Genomic DNA, 16,859 nt, shown 5'->3' on the forward strand with positions numbered 1-16,859 from the left:
AATAGAATGCAGCGTTAGAAAATTTTATAATAGTTGATTTATATGCTTATTTTTTACTACCCCACCCCCCCATTACCTATGATTGATGCTTTCTCTAAAAGTTCATATTCAGAGATGACCCTTCTGTCCTCAAAAACAAATTTTCTTAGGCATCAATCACCTAAGCAGCTGAAAGAGCACTCGATGACTGATGTTTGTGCACTGTTACTGTGGTACCTTTTGTGGACAAACAAATTAGCTGAATTCCTACTGTGTCTTTAAAGTGAGACAATGGAGATGTGGTAATAATGGGACATGTTTGCCATGTATTGTTCCTTCCTCACTTTTCTCCTCTTGTTTTGTGCTTGTTATTTCTGACAATTTCACATAACCTTTGTTAGGCAAGAGGAGAAAAAGGAGGAAGTGGTAAGTTGGATTTCTCACAGGCCCGATTAGTGGAGGAAGGATGCACCCAGATTAAGTGGCGATGTGTGATTGAGTTGTTTTATACGCACACGCTTGTTGTGTTAATTTGTTACAGTGACATTCCTATTCGGGTACACAAATCCAGATTAATTGTGCTGGAGCGCGGCTGCACAAACTACAATTTAACAGATGGTGAATAAAAATGTCACGTACTATGTTCAACAACATTTTTTTTCAACTTCGAGCTCTTAATGGCTGCTTCCATACTTAGCCATTTTTAAGAGTCATTGTTGTAAAAAAGGCTAAATGCTGTACCTTTTCTGCTTACCACACAGATTTAAACAAAGTACACTTAATTAGCTTTTACTTGTCTTTGATTCTCAGTGTTTGTTCTCTCTGTGGCTTAAAAGCTCATTTTGTAGTCAAAGCCCACAAAAAAATCAGCCACATACCAGGACATAAGACATGTGAAGACTAGTGAGTGACTGCTGACTGACCCTGAATGCTATTTTATTTTTTCTTCTTATCACTGTCTTTCTTCCTCAAAAAGACAGGTAGCCAAGTCTCTGTCTTGTTAATTTACTCTTTCTGTCAGTGCTCTTTTGAAAAACATCCTTTACTGCTGGAAATGCATAATCAGCCTGGTGTCAATCAGTATGTACTTCTGCCCATTTTGTCTCCTCAGATAAAAGGAGGCTCTATGGAATGGGGGTATATTCGTTTGTTTCCAAATATAAGATGATTAAACACTGCAGTGCTTTGAAGGCTTCTGTTAACCAGAGATATATTATAAATATTGTCATTATAACCTGAGGCAGCTATGGTTCAGCAGGCAAAGCGGTTGCCAGCCATTCGGAAAGTCAGTGTTTTGATACCTGGCTTGCCGAGTCTGCATGTCGAAGTGTCCTTTGGGAAGACACCGAGGCACACATTATCCCGGATTTGTTCACTGGTGTGTGACTATGTGTAGAGAGTTAGAAGTGCTGGATCAGTGTGTATGTGTGAGAATGAACAAAAAATTAATGGTAATGGATGATTCTAAGCTCTGATACCACAGTTTCGGTTCTTGTTTCTTTCTGACTGTTCTTAAAAGTACATTTATGATTATACATTTTTGGGAAGATTAGCGTTAAACCGATACCCCAAATATTTGAGCTCTTTTCAGACACGGTATATCTAACATTAATGGCGTTGTTGATCTGTTAAAGCAGTGGGATTCAGTCTTTCAAACTTAGGTCACTTTTCTGTTAGCATTCTTCACGTGTCATTCAGATATGATACATATGTAAAAGTAAGGGACAGAGCCAAGGTTTGTGCACAGCATCTGTCATAGATTTGCATTGTAGCCCACCTGAGGTATAGAAACAAAGTCCTCAGAGTTTCAGTTTTCTTGTGAGATCATGTCATGACAACATGTTAGCCTGCTGAGTGTGCAGTGGTGTGAAAAACAGCAGCTATGAATGGAAAGAGATGAAAATATCACTTTTCTACATGTGTGAACTTATCAAATTGTCAGTGTTTTTTTTCTTTTGGAGTTTTTAATCACACAACTCTAGCAGCACAGTTGTTATCAACTTGAGAAACACTTACTTTCAGTTATTTCACCTCAGATCACCATCTTCACCATCACTGCTGTTTCTCAGATGAGAAACCACATCATACATAAACCTCTATCTTTCTGTCATCACACAATAACAGTTTTCTGATAACAACATGCAACTTTCTTCATAAGAATAATGAAGAATTATATCAATCTAACAAATGTGCCACATTAGTTTAAACAAAGCTGTGGTGTTATATTGATAAATAGCTAGAAATAAAACTTTAGTAATAGCTCATTTGGCTCAGACTCTGGGATAAGAATTCTACTAATTGCTGCTAATTATCGCAGATAAATACATGGAAGATGATTATTTATATATTAATTAATTCACCCAGTCAGATTCCTCTGAAGGGCTGATCAGAAGCCGAATCAATGCACAGCTTCTCAAACTGTCTGTTCATTCAGGCAATGACAACCTCTAATTAGGTTTAAGTATATGCGACTTCTAGTACTTAACCAGGGAAAACAACTGCCAGGAACTGTACCAGGAAGTTTTATTGTGATGTGGTGGGTTTTAAAAAAAGTGTAAGAGTAATGCAATGGCTAAAACTCAAAGTAAAGTGTTGTTGTGCAGCTGACTGAGTGTTTCTCAAAAGTATGATATGTATGTTTCTAGATCTGACCTTTGAAAGTTAAATGTTACAGAAAAGCATCAGGGTGCACACTTCTGAAAAGGGTTTACACAGAACTGTAATTTTCAAGAGTTTAGGTTTCTAGGGAGGTAAGGTTCGAGTTAGGTCTTTTTTTAAATTTCCATATTAACAAATTGTGGGTGAGTGCTCAGTCACCTGTAGTTTTGTTTGTTTTTAATAGAAAATCATAGCTTAACCCACAGCCCTCAGCTCTGTAATGATTCCTCGTAAGTGTAGATTTTGCATTAAATTCTTGTGGACAGAAACTTAGAACCCAATGCAGTGATAAATAAGCATTCCAAAACTACATATTTCTAAGCTTTAGTTTATTGTAACTCCCCTCACCCTCCTCATATGAGGTATCATGGAACATCATTAAATGATAGCTGCTGCTATTTTCCTGCAAGATGGGGCTCACTGCAGTGCTGCTTCATGTGGCTCTTCCTTCTATACCAAAGGCCCATATGTTGTGTATCCTGCAGTCAAGCTGGGACGAGATTGGCTTCTGAGCCTTTTCTACCGACCCTCCTTCTAATTCCCCTTTCCCGTGATGTACTCAGCTGTGACCACATTAGCTGAGCTGTCACTCATCAGTGATGGGGGAATGGGAGAGAGAAGGGTACAGTTTGGGGGGTGCGGATGCAGTTTGGAGGTCAGTAAAGGTGACATTGACAGTGACTGAGTGGAGACACTGATAAATAAGATCTATCTGACCCCATGCAACCTCCACTCTACTCTAATCATCAGTCGAGAGCTGGAGACACACCCATCACTCTTAGAGGAAAACAAATCAAATAGACACACATACAGACCCACACAAGCGGCAACAACTTAAACATTACACATTTGCTTTAACATTTTCAAATAAAAATAATGAAGATTGAAGATCAGTAATGCTTGCAATAAAATTTCTTGAAAAATTCTGTAGTTGTGAGGCCTTTGTATTGTGTACAGCATCGATCAGAGGGCAGATTAATATAATCATCGTTGCTGCCTCTGGAAATATCTGTATCGTATTTCTATAATGTGTAAAAATGGGATTTTTGAGTATTGAGTGAGGGATTATTGAGTGGGTATTGCTTCTCTGCTGAGGTTTGCCTATAGAATTAACCAAAAACAACCAAAGCAAATTTTATGAAAACTACTGGAAAAGGAGCAGAAAGAAAGCTCATGAAGTTTGTTGCATATCCGAATCACTTTTCTTAGAAATACATCACAGGGTGGTGGCTTTAGTGGATGACTGCCTCGCTTGAGTGTTCCCCATAGTATCAAATCCTTAATTTTTTTATTTTTTTATCAAGATAAATAAAAGCATTTCCATGTATTTTCTCACTGTTCTTTTAAATGCTTTTTAATTAGCAGCTGTTTTCAGCAAAAATGTTAACTAATCTACTTTGTACTACCTTTTTAACACAAAACTGCCAGGGGATGAGCTGATATCACAGCAGAACATATAGCATCTAAAACCCAACATATTTCTTACTGTAAGATGCACCATGTCTTCAGCATGTGTAAACAAATATTGCATTTTCACAAATAACATGTTTCTTACATGCTATGTAACTTGTATACATTGACCACATTGGCTGAGTTTATGCAATCAAATCATTTTCTAAGATGAAAAGTATCCAAATGGATGTTTCAACACAGATGACTGACTTTTATGTATATTAGCCAATAGTATTGGACCTGTGACCGGGTCATGGAAGAGTGCATGGAAGAGGATGCTTGAAGTCTCAGAGGACTGGGGGCAGGGGCTGCAGAGGGGACGAATGTGTGATGAGTCTGGTTGGGTCAGTATGGCCATCTACTACTGGGGCCTCAGCTGGCCCACTGAGCATAGTTTTTACTCATGCATAATACATTACCTAGGTTCCATCTGCCCTCTCAGCCTGTCTTCTAACTCTCTTGGCCTGTCTAATAGGCATTGCTCCAGCCAGTACCCACCAGATAAACTGCCACGCACCGCTGTGGTAATGGCTTATTGTGGCCCAGGTCAATCCCAACGTGTGACAAAAGAGAATTTGCTTTAAAGACAGTTTTTATATTAATCTATTGCTGAAAATGGTAGATGTGTTTGCTGGCTTTTACTCTAATTTCAAACCATCCAGCATCATGTTTCTAAATGCTAAAAGCAGCTCACCCTCATTCACAGGGTCAGTGTGTTTTTTAAATTTTGAACAGTCCCCTCATATAAAGGGAGCTTGCTTGAAATGAGGTTATTTGTTCAGTAGTCTTTGTCATTTTCTCTAAATTTCTGAGAGATTTGCTATGTCTGGCAGCCTTTCCTCAATTGCCGGATCTTAGTTAATGTATTCGTTGCAATGGAGCTTACATTGACAAGGTCAGACCCTTGTCGTTTTTTAATGCTGCTGTGGTCCAGCGTGTCGCACTCAATGAAATGTCCAGGGATATGAATATATTATTTAAGTCCATCAGGCTTGAACTCTCTTTCAACTTTTTTTACTTTTTTAGATTGAGTGGGGGGCACTAGAATTGAAATGTCAGTGTGAGATGCATGACATTACTCTTCTATCTGGTGGACGTCTATGTGGAGCAGATTGAAAATGACAAGTTATCTTGTAAAGCATAAATTGAAAACCATTTCATTATGGATGTACGTTTCTGAATGCCGCCTGCAGAGAAAATAGCTCTCTGTCACAGTGAAGCAGTAATGGTATGGAAATTGTCATGACTCAGTGAAAATAGCAAAAGTAAGAAATTTCACGATTTGCAGCTGCCTCATTCCCCACAAGTAGTTAAGTATATCACCATTAATGAAATACCAGTCAAAATATAAGAGTTTATCACTCAATATGCAGTTGGTGACAATATATGGATACATATTGTATTGTATAGAGCTGAATAACTGCACTTGAAACTTCAAAGGAAAGATAATTCAGAAGCTATATGGTTTTCCACAGAGATGTTTGTCCTGTAAAAGTCAACTTTGAGCAGAAGTTTTAATTAATTGCTTTCTGTGTTTAGTTTCATCTTGAGCTCTGTGAAATGTAGGTCGGGTTGAGATCATGTGACTGACTGCTGACAAAATTCCTGGATTACTTTGTAGTATGTTTTGGTTCATTGTCCATCTGAAGAGTTTTTCTCAAAATACACATTTTCTGTCATTTTCTGGGGAAACAGTATATCCAAATTAGGGTCACAAAATTCTGTGAATTTTCAAATTTTCTATGGGACTTAAGGGGAATTTGTGGGAATTAATGGTAATAAACTGGAAAATTTCCAAATTGAAGGTTGGGAACTTAAACAAAGTCGGTAAAAAACATGTTTTAGGATAATCTTGGCTAAAACACTCAGATTTGATGCAAATACAATTTAGTGTCTATGCTATTCCTCCATCGCAGGTACACAGCACACTACTCACTACAGCGCTTTTGAGTCCACACCCCCTACATACATATTGCATTGCTCCATCCAATGCACAGCTGATTCCTAGAATTGAAACCACACATTTGAACCAAAGGCTAAAGAAAATCTAGTAAGTTTTGATGCTATTATGAGCTGGATATGGTGTTAAAGGTTACAGAGCAACTATTTGTAAAATGTACATACAGGAGCTAGCTAACTGCTAAACCAGATATCATGTATCTTATCATAGCGCTTATTATGGTGCTATAAACCTCAAATGTGATGCTGTTTCTTCTGCTTCCTGCTCGACAGTTTTCTGTTGCCATACAAAATTTGTTAGTTATGAAATTTTTTGAAGACCATTTCTTCAGCTAACTATATATCTGTGCTCTGCATTGCATTCATGTTTTTTACACGTTGTTTGTCATCTAATTCAGCTGAAAAATGCCACGGACGCCATCTGATGTGTGGAGGCATTTCACACCAGCTAATGTTGATGGGAAGTCTGTGTTTGTGTGTGTAAATAATTCCCACATAAATTTCCTAGAACTTTACCAGGATTTTACCTTTGCAGACCTAATCCGCTTTGATATTCATCTTTCTAAGATTACCAGTATGTTTCTTTCCCCTCAGATTGTACCATACTGTTTATTTGGCTATACCCAGTGTCCTTGCTATTTCTGTAAATCATTTATCTATTTATATTTTTGGTTTAACAGCCTTATTATGGCCTCTTATCATTTGTTTTGACAGCTTCTTTGACCGTTGTGGGTTCACAGCAACAGCTTACAAATGCAAATGCAAATTAAAGACTTTTTTCTGCCAATTTATAGAACTATTAAAGAGCTATAGCTGCTAAACCCCTTCACCATTTTGGAATAACCTGTGAAAAATATCTAAAATATAATTGTAACTTGAAACATGTTTAGTTAAACAGCTAAATTAATAAAAATGTAATAAAAACTGTTTAGGAATGTAATTTTTATTCTTTTTAGTTTGGTCTTGTTGAAATGAATTAGGGGAAGTGCTGTATTTAATTTGTTTTCTTCCTTTTTTTTCTAAGCGGTATACATCATGTATCAGGGTGACCACAATAAACGACAGGAAATGTATTAGTATTGATATTTATAATTAATGGCTCCAAAAGACATTAATTTAAAGTGTCAGTGTTACTATGCAGGAACATCTTTTATTAATTTCTGCTGATGTTTACCACTGAATAATGTGAGCTAGCATGAGTCTTGTTGAAGATATTGAAGATAGTGTGTATTGTTTGTACATATTTAACATCTTTGACATGCTTTATTAGTAAATTTTGTCAAACAGAAGTCTGCAGAAACAGAGGTGATTTTTTCACATCTAAAGGTCCATTATATGGAAGAAATTATGATGTTTCTAGTTCTCTGTAATGAAAAATTAAAATGACTTGTTTATTGATTGGGCAGAGAGCTTAACAGGACTAAGGAGAGAGCTGATAGCTTGTGCAAGCGTTTAAAACACTACACAGTTTCCATCTTCTATCAAGCCCTATTCTACCCTCGCTTTAACCTTCCCATCAGAGGTCAAAGCCTGGCTCTAACGAAGATATAAACTAGCTGTGGGAATTGCAAGGCAAAATCTTCATTGATCCAGGATCTGATGCCTCAGAGATTTTGAGACTACTAGCTCTCCACGTTGGTCCCTCAAAACCATTGAAGCAATGACTCACTGTTCTTTCTGTCCTCCCGGGACAGGGGAAGATAAAAGCACATCTTTCAAGGCTACACAGGCTTGAGGTCAAATTTGGTGAAACAGACACATAAAAACATTTAACCAGAGACAAAATGTTGTCTGTTTATAGATCATGTAGTGGCCTGAAACACTGGACTAGTTGGAACGACATTGGAATCCCTGAACAATTTGAATGAGTTTTGAATGAGAAGGCTGCTTTTTATCATCAAGCATCAAATGATTGTGAATCCTTTATGTCTGGAAGTAGAAGCAAAACCTTTGTTAGCTTTTAAGTTGGGACTGTAACAGTTAAAGCTATGACATTTACTTGTTTACAGTGAAAATACTACAAAAAACTATACTTTCAATACTCATCAAAATCCTCCTCTGATATAATCAATGTATGTCTTTTGCTAAAGTTGGAGTCTTTCTTTGCTGTTGTGATCTCAGACTATCTAATGTTGCATTTATTGTTGATTTTAATATGTAATGGAATATGTCACTCAATGAAAACTGAATCAACCCAATGACTTGTGCATCGGAGTGTTGAACTGATCTACTTGCATGACTGGCCAAGTCATCCTTAGGTTGCTAGGCAACCTGGCTTGTCGACAAGCCCTTTCACAGGCAGGTGTGGTAATACCAATGAATATGTCTATATGTCAGCTTTACTTTTCGCGGCTTGTGTACCTGTGTGTTCGCTTTTGTTATAACATCAGGATGATTCGGTTAGTAACCTTCTGCTCACAATGGCAAAATGGTCTCCCTCTTCATGTAAAGAATACCTTTTCTAAGCAAGGTCAAGTACAATACTCTCTTTATCTGACTTGCTCATCTATTGATTAAGTCTAAGTGGAAACCATCATCGATTGAGCTGCTGCCCAAGATGTGTGTGTATTTGTTTGTGTTTACACATGTGCGCAAGAGGTGGCATGTTGCTATGGAAGATGGACATCAGGAGATTATTGTGACTGTATAAACAGCAACTATAGCTACGCATGCAATGCATCTATATGTTTGGCCCTCTTTGCCTTTTGCTCCCTATTTCCTCCTTGTGTCAGTTTCCCCCATATTGCCTTGCAAAATCAACCATCTCCTGTGATCAAAGGCTCTGCCCTCAATTTTTTAACGTGGTCTCAGAGCTATATCTGGCTACCTCTGACACACTGTGCCGGCTGTGGCTGTATCTACATTGTTTAGTGGGTTTAGTGGGTGGGACTAGTGGGTAGCCTCATGGCATTCAGGGCTGACTCAGGTGAATGTCTTTAGGAGCTGGTTTCATGCATTTCTGTATCATGTAGGATCATGTTGCATATGGGGCAGCAGCTGCCTCAATTCTATAACCTGTTAAAGTGTTTCCCTAAATTTGATTCTCAACCATCAGGTATGTGTATCAAGGTTGTAGTGAAGTGTGAGTCAAAAAGACACTGCAGACTGGGTTTCATGTAGTGTACTTCATTGGTCTGAAAATGAGATGATTCTGCTCGCCGTGACAGGCATATTAAAGCACATAAGAAACCATTGTAAATACTACAGATACCTTGCAAATAAGATACCATGCAAAGCTGGCATGTTATCCAAATTACAGAACATACATTTTCAGATTTTTTATGCTAACATGTAAACCTATATAACCAAAGAATCACATAGGTAACTTATTTCTCAAATATTTCAGCAATTTATGGTTGGCACTGGTTCCTCTTTTTGGCACAATACCTTTGCGAGTCATCCATCGAACTGTCCCAGGTTGGTTCAAAAGAATCCACCCAGAAGTGGTTGGCACAAACTAACAGGTTTTTGTGCTCAAAAATTAAGTATTTTAGCTGAGCTGCTATATCCTTTGAGGCTGGGGGTTGACGCAACCAGGGGTGCTGTTTTTTGCAGATGACAACAGAGCCTCAGCTCATGGTTTTAGCAAGACAATGACGTATGAGCTAGCTGCATATCTGAACAGCTCACTGAATGACATAAGGTATTTTCAGTCCAAGGCGCTCTAAAACATAGCGACAGGGTTGCATTATGTATTTCAGTTGAATGTACTCTTAGAGACCCAAATGTTTGGGCTCATGCACAGAAAAAGTATTTTTGTCATAATATTTCCCCTTTGATTTGAAATAATAATTTGTACTTCTCCTGCTTCAACCAAACCACAACTTTCTAACTTTTGGTTTTTGTCCAAGAGAAAGTAGACATTTGTTTTTATTAGCAAATGGGTGGAAATGCTGCATAGCAATGTGACGTTAAGAATCCCAATAAGTCAGTCACATTCACTGCTAGGATAAATATAGGGGTTGGTCATATTTCAGTTTTTCTTCTCTGAAACCTGCTCCTGTAGTTGGTCTTGATGGATTCATAGACATATGTCTTCACATGTCGGATGTTTTAGCACTCTTTTTAACACAACAGGAAGTTATTACCCTGGATCTGCTAATTTCGTATGGGGCTTGATGGAGGACAAATAGCAGAGCGGGAGACCTACTGTGGACTGTACTGATTGAAAGCTGATCAAACATTTAAAGTACAGTATGTGGTGGGAGGAGGATGGGGTGTCACGTTGTGGATACAATCCCTTTTGTAAGGACAGCAAGAGATTCCAAATACACTTGCCTAATCTATAATTTGAAAATTGGTGCTGTTATCAAAGCCTGCTTATCACCTTGGATTATTCTGTCTTGACTAATGTTTAAAGGACTCAGTCAAAAGAGAACAAACTTGGAAATACAGGACTCAGCTATGTTTTGTTTTTGAGTAATCACTTCTTCAGTGCTTGTAACAAAAAAAACAATTTAGGTTGGTTTTATCTTTGAGATCATTAACAAGTTGCGTTTAAGCGTGAATTGAGGTCAGTTCTCTCTCTTTCATGAGTTTTAAAGAACTTATCAGGGTAGTGCAGCTGTGGGAAAAGCTTATTAGCTCTTATGGAAGGCTCAAGATAAGAATTCCTTGTGCAACGCTTGGACTTTGGGTTGCAACTGTCCCAAGTTATTTTTCATGTGTTTTTCATTGTTTCAGTGTTTTTTTGGCAAAGCAAGGCAAATTCATTTATAGCACAATTAAACGGTGATTCAAATAGCTTTACACAGAACATAAAAACATTAAATCGAAATTTACATTAAAAAAGAGAAAAAGGTAAAACAGAGGCCAGATTCTTCTCAGAGTTCTCTTCTAATGAAACAGCCCAATACCCTCAGAGCAACAAAGAGATTTAGTCATTAAAGCTCACAGCTGTTAAGGTGACAACATTTAGAATTACAAAAATAATCATAATAATAAAATATAATAAAATATTTTCTTGGTCTTCAGCCAAACGAAACTGAACGTGCTTGACAGCTAAGTTGTAATATTGTTGTGATTCAGTTCCTCAGATTACATCCATCTACACAAATGTCCAGAGTAAATCAGAGGAAGAGATATACAGTTAAATAAATAGGCCCATTTGCAATTTACTCTCACCTAGTCAAACAGATCTCTGATACTGCATGGTCCTCAATTTAATGGTGTTTTTTGTAGCAAATTAGCCTTCTGTTGAAAGCAAATTAAAAAGCATAGCAGCTATAGCTTGTTTAAGGTACTTTTACTATAATCTGACTGCAATAAGATGGTTCTGAAAACTAGCTAGTTGAGTTAAAAACACATTCCTGCAGTTACAATGATACTCTGAAGCATTTGTGGGCACCTGTTTAACTAATGCCTATATATTGTCATGCTTTGTGCTTCAAGTATGAAACAAAATCAGCTTTTTGGGGTATTAAAAAATGCACCAATCTCAATAGGCAGAGCAAATATTGATTTTAGGTATTTCTTTCATGATTTTGCCTTCTGTGCTTTACTTAGGAGAAATTATTTGAATATGATGCCAAATGTAGAGAGAGAAACCAGTCTTGTGTTCGATCTTGAGTAGTAATTACAGACTCTTAAAGAAGACAGGATAGATCTCCTTGTGGTTAAATACCAGACTAAATGAGATTAAGTTTTTGTTCCCTGAGAGGACCTCTGATTCTGAGTACAAAGCTGACCTCCTCAAGGTGAACACAGTTTTCCTCAATGAGATAACGTTTTCCCTCCACTCATCAATGTGCATGTCTTCAATGCCACTCCCTGTGAATGTGTAACATTTTCCTATTTCATTGAGGCATTTTCAAAGGATTTGCCATGGCAGTAGATTGGATATGGATAAAAATGTACTTAAATTAATTTCTGAACTTGAGGCAGGATAATGGATTCATGTTATTTAAGTCTGGGAAGGGGCATTAGCAGATGTTTCTGATGTTATCGCTTGCAATTCAGACACAACTTGTGAAACTATACTTATAATTGTAATTCAGTGAGTTTAGTGTGTGACCCACAGGTTGGTGCAAGTGTCATACTGAAGCAGGAGAGTCACTCAGCATAGATGCCTTCTCAATTTCTGATGCATGAGGTCATCTAACAAAAGAAAAAGAACTATATATGAAAGCGAGCAGCTTCACTAGGAAGTCAGCTTTATTAATACACACTTATGCTCGACAGTGCTTACAAAAAGATCCAAAAAGATGGAATTGTGGATGATGTACAGATCAACAATAACTTACTTTATTTTATTTTCTAAGCATCATGTAAACGTATTTACTGTTTGATAAATTTCACTTTTAGTCTGAGATAGTTCAATATTTGCAGTGCAAAATCAGTTTTCCCATCACAAAAAAAGGAGCCATGATGGTGTTTTGGCATGATCCACCATGAATGCGTCATATAATGTGTATTGTTTCTTTTTAAGTTTGGTTGCTTTAGTTTGTCTTATTGATAACGCTATTTGGTCAGTGCTAGTTTGGTTGTTTTGCTGTCTGGCAACTGTTGATGGACTGAGTATCTGAATTGTCTGTTATTGACTCAGTTGCTCACTGAGTGTTTTGAGGAAATGCGATTTTCATACCCCTGACTGAAAACATGTCTGTACCCACCCTAAAAGTAGTTTGTGGAAATTCAGAAAACATTAACACCATAATGCTTTCTCTGTCTTATCAACAGCCAAAGGTTCTAAATTGAAAATGGCGTAATTCTACATGTAGAGCCCAAGGCCTTTATCCTTCATTTGGTTCTTCATGGCTTAGGAAACCATGCCTCTATTAGGAGCAGCCCTTTAGCTGGAACAGATCTCTAGTTCTAATTCCCGGTGGTAGTATGACTTGACATATTTTTCTATCTTGACTTATTTTGATGGCATTCATTCATAATGATATACCCACTTAATACAATTCAGTTTTGCGGGGGGGTTGGGGCTGGAGCCCATCCTCGCAGCCATCCAGCGAGAGGCAGGGTACACCCTGGACCAACACAGAGACAAATAAAACTAACAACCATGCACTCTCACACTCACTCTTAAGGTCAAATTAGAGTAACTAATTAACCACAATGTGCATGTTTTTATACTATGGGAGGACACGAGTACCTAGAAAGAAGAAGCAAATGAGCATCCAAACTATTAGCTTGTCAAGCTGCTTCTACACACTTAACTCATCCTGGACCATATCAAATTGAAATCCCCTCTGGATTTAATTGGATAGAAACCCTCCATTGGATAGACATGATGTGTGTGGCTGCTGTATGCAACACTTCAACAGATTGATCTGAAGTCGTTCAAATTGAAGGAATCAAATGGTCAATCAAAATGTTTGATCTGGTTCAATAAAATGTTAATAATGTCATGGCGATGTAACTGAGTTGATCAGATGAAAGTGGTTTAAACTGCAATTTGTATTCTTTGGTATGCACATTGTAATGACCCGTATTACTGTCTCGTATTTGTTCATGTCAGCGCCACCCCCGCCATCATAAAAGCATGGCTGTTAATTGAATCGTGGTTTTAATTTGAGGAATATGGTATTACTGAGAAGAAAAGCCAGTAAACTTGCATATCTGAGAGGATGGAAATATTGAGTTTAGCCATTTTTACAAGCATATCAGCTCTACCTCTACATACAGTTTTATGCATGAAAAAGCATTACATAGTCACTTTGTCTTTGCTTGTATTGTATATCAAAATCTAAATAGATGAAAAAGTTAAATAAAAAGTTTCTTTAAGAAATGTTGACATTGTCAATTCATCCTTAGCCTTGTCAACCTCTCAAAACCAGTTATCAGTTATCAGTAGACTGAATGTTTTAACCATATTTATGGTATATTTAATGGATATGACCTGATGCGTCAATAGCAATAGTTCCAGCAAACTTTCGAACCGAGTCAAAGCAGCAACACCACAAAAGTATAAAGGCATGAAGAACACTAAATGTTTTGCCACACTCTGATATTCAAAAGTTCCAAGTCTAACCCTGTCTCTTACCCGGACCTTCTGTCTCATCCTGTATGTGTCTCATTGATGTAAACACATCTTGTGCTTCTGTCTTCCTCCTACACTATTTCTTTCATTTCTGTTTAAGAGTCATCAAAGCAGGCTCCTTTTCTGTACTTTTGCTGACTGTGTCGGGGTACGCCTGAGAGTTCTTCACTTTATCTTCTTCTGATAACTCAGCCTCCCCCAATAGATAATATGAAATTAGAACAAATGCCTCTCTCTTTCTCTGCAGGCAGTTGTGTCCTCTTTCCCTGAGGCTTTCAGTATCAGCTAAACCTCCTCTCCCGTTTCTGTAATCAGGAGCAGAAAATGCAAAACACATGCCAACACATTTGAAATGCTAAATGAGTGCACCTTGCTTTATTGATGGTAACCAGCTGCCTCCCCTGGATAACTGGACATGACTGAGATCACTTGTGTTTATTCACACAGGAGAGCAAAAATGATCAAAAAGCTTCATATTTCTTTAATTTAATCTGCATTTACAGATGTGGAGGATAGCAGTTTAGATTTCAGGCTTTTAAGATTAAACCTAAGTATAGTTTGTTGGGATTTTTTTGGCTTTTACATAACAAGTTTGTTATATATATACATGACATAATCATCTTGCTATTCCTTCACATGTTTGTTTTTAGCACATATTCTAGGTTCCAGAGAAGGCAGTAATCCTATAAGCTTGTCTGAGTGTGTAACGTTATTAGTATGACATGATCTGGATGGTAGAAGACAAGCTGGTTTGATTGGGTGTCGCTCCCGAGGGAACACGTTGGGATTAAGGTAATATTGTGTTGCTTCTGACTATCTGACATGAGTTATTAGATGGTTTGTGTGATGGGGATGTGTTGCCAGGCTGAGAGCTGCTGCAGTTGCATAGATAGATATAAGCCAACAAGGCCAGAGCAATATCCTGAAGCAAATATGCAGTTTGCTATCACATTTCCTAGATCAGTATTTGAAATATTTATATATTTATACATCTCTCTGCTGTCCTATTTAGCTGGTAAGTTTATTGGACTAGCCATGTGTTTTCCTGAATCCTTATGAGGCTAACTTCCTGTCTTTTTCTTTACAGTACATCAAGTATGTTCTATATATATATATATAACATATATGAATATATATGAACACACACTCCTGTTGTTGCAATCCATCTGAGGGTTAAATCAATAAATTTCAAACTAACATCAAATAAGACACCAGGTAAATTATGCACACCTCTCAGTGTGTAGTCATTGTTCTTAAAAGCTTTGCTGGTTTGAGGACACTATGAATAGATATGGCTTACAGAGAGTGTCTGAGGAATTATAGCCAGAGAAACACAGAACAGACACATGGAGCTCATGGATATGAATGTTTGACATTACTTTCATATTTCCATTTTAATATCTTTTTCCAGGGCATACCCAATTGTGATACTGTAATGATTCTGATGCATGATACTATGTAGCAGACCAATAACTATAGAATTTTGTTTTCATTCTATGAATATATTGTGATAATATAAAAAATATTATTTCAAATGTGAGTGGACATGTCTTTCAGACAGTGTTATCATGTCTTGGACATGGATGCAACTTACATGATTATGTCACTGAGCATGAACAGCAGACCCCTGGTCGCATTTGACACGTGACGTTTCTGGGAAAGTTTTATCATTTAGTTTATCATTAATGATGAATTAATTAATGATGAATTAATGATGAAGTTAATTCTTGTTATCAGTGTGTTGGTGGTCCTACTGAAAATAATCCAATAATTAGGTAGATATTAGGCCACAAAGACACATATTTTTGTCAAGGCAGGTTTCAAATGTTACTCTTGTCCAAACATGGTCCATTTTTAGCTCCAAGAAATACCAGTTGGTATGGCCAAATGCCAAACTTCATATACAGACAGCACAAAGTCCTCATAGGCAAAAACAAAGAAATGGGCAGCAATTTCCAAATAAAGTTAATCTAAAAAAAATTCCACAAAACATTTTGTATTTAGCTGTGCGGCAAACCTTCAGTATGCTTTCCTGGGAGGCAGCCTGTTGTGGACATTGACAAAAACAACATAAATACAGGTCAGTGACAACTCTGTCATGTGTGTGGTTGCTAAAATGGACATTCACTGAGAGAGTTAGGGATGACTTAGGGTTGTCTTCATTATCACTGTAGGATGCAGCGCCTGCACTTTAGTGGGCTTATTCTGGTCATTATTTAGCAAAAACTGATAATTAGCAAAGCTGATAATTCAAGATTTACACATGCTCATGCTTACATGTGAGAGATCATTATCATGTTTTTGATTTGGTTCATTCTGAGGTTAGCACGGTCCAAAGCTGACCATTTCTAGAGGATATGGTCACCGAAGAACACCTTCAGCAGTCCGAGTGTTACTACAGATGTACATGTCCAATTACGGACTTTCATTTGCCAGGTTTTTCTACTTAAGCCAGCCCCGAGCAAACCAACGGCTCTGATCCACTGCTCAGTCTGGGCACGGTGCAGACTAGTGAGAATGAATTAATTCGGTGGTACTTTCATAGAACTGTACCATACAGTTCTTAGAAGGAGTCCAGGGGGTTGTTTATTCACTTCATGAATGAGCACTGTTTAGCTCAAGACAGACTTAGCATTGTTTCCTTTTGCAACTCAGTGCTGTCAGTGAAAAGAGTAAAAGCATTACTGTTGTAAAGTGTCAACCAATATTTCATGAAACAATAAGAATAGTACATTTTTTAAAATTCTACGTATATACAAAACTGTGCAAGCAAAGTTTGTATTAAATTTGGGTTGTTTTGATCAACAAATGAACGGTCATTAAC

At 37.5% G+C, this 16,859-nt stretch overlaps 1 protein-coding gene across 4 annotated transcripts in view; it reads left to right on the top strand.

The window, feature by feature from the left end:
* LOC140272459 (kazrin-like) overlaps positions 1-16,859 on the top strand; it is a 158,034-nt gene that overhangs the window by 17,792 nt on the left and 123,383 nt on the right. The gene's annotated exons all lie outside the window — the stretch shown is intronic.

Source organism: Leuresthes tenuis, unplaced genomic scaffold (genome assembly GCF_036924035.1).
Source record: "Leuresthes tenuis unplaced genomic scaffold, fLeuTen1.0.hap1 SCAF_16, whole genome shotgun sequence".
Lineage (NCBI taxonomy): Eukaryota > Metazoa > Chordata > Actinopteri > Atheriniformes > Atherinopsidae > Leuresthes > Leuresthes tenuis.